This window comes from Priapulus caudatus, unplaced genomic scaffold (genome assembly GCF_000485595.1).
Source record: "Priapulus caudatus unplaced genomic scaffold, Priapulus_caudatus-5.0.1 Scaffold4912, whole genome shotgun sequence".
Lineage (NCBI taxonomy): Eukaryota > Metazoa > Priapulida > Priapulimorpha > Priapulimorphida > Priapulidae > Priapulus > Priapulus caudatus.
In genome coordinates this window covers 7,122-8,109 of record NW_014581973.1, presented here as the reverse complement: position 1 = coordinate 8,109, position 988 = coordinate 7,122, and positions in this window count along the sequence as shown.

The window sequence follows — 988 nt, the reverse complement described above, 5'->3', positions numbered from 1 at the left end:
CTCGGAAATTGTTCAGCATCGAGGGATATGTCGGCGCCTGTCTGGCCACCGCTTGAAAACAGTTTTTAAGGGCCTTGATAGCATATGAAGAAGAATCTCGAGTTTGCTCGGCACAATGCCAATCATGCCAGCCTCACAATATCGCGAGTTAAAACAGGCAAATGGCCTCAACTGCGAACTAGAAGAGATCTCCACGACGTCCATCGCAGTGACGGATCAGTTGGCGAGGTGCCGGACAGTCTCAAGGCAAGCCCTGGCTCAGGTGGCCGACTTTTCATCATTGGCAGGCCCAGTCGCACGGTAATTGCAGGCAGCGACTGATCACCCGAATCGGTGGAAATGCTGAATGGACCCAGCAATGCGCTAATTTGAAACCGCATTTTACCCGCCCCTGAGCGTTTAGTCTCAGGCATTGATGCGAGCGAGAGAGTGATATGCGAAAAATGCAGGTCACCGGAGCTGGCTGATTGATTTAACTACGGCAACGCCATTATTGCTGCGATGTTCGGCGAAAACTGGAGTTTGAAAACCCTGTTAGCATTGGCCGATAGCATCAAATATTCAGATGGGTGCCAGGTGGCCCATAATATTCGAGCATATCCCGTAACTGCCGCAGAAAAATGCGTGTGATGTGTCGAACCAGCGGGCGGTGTTCGTGAGCGCGCATGTCATGCCAGTTCCGTAAAGGCAACAAGGAACGCAAAAACATGGGTGGAACCTTGGAAGGTGGTGTTGACCAGCGTGGCACGGCAGTCCGACCCGGACATGTCGGTGTATTAATCGCTAATTTAATCCACTATAATTTGTACGATGCTTATCCAGGCATGCCGCAAAGACACACTTAAGATAAGGCAATGAAAAACCCTGTTATAAAAAACTAATTCTAGTTGTTACTTCCGCTCCTCTTCAGCCCAATCACTTTTTGCTCAAGACTTAGTCCCGTATTATCTAATCAAACGCGTTAGCAAGAGGATATAGAGACTGCAAA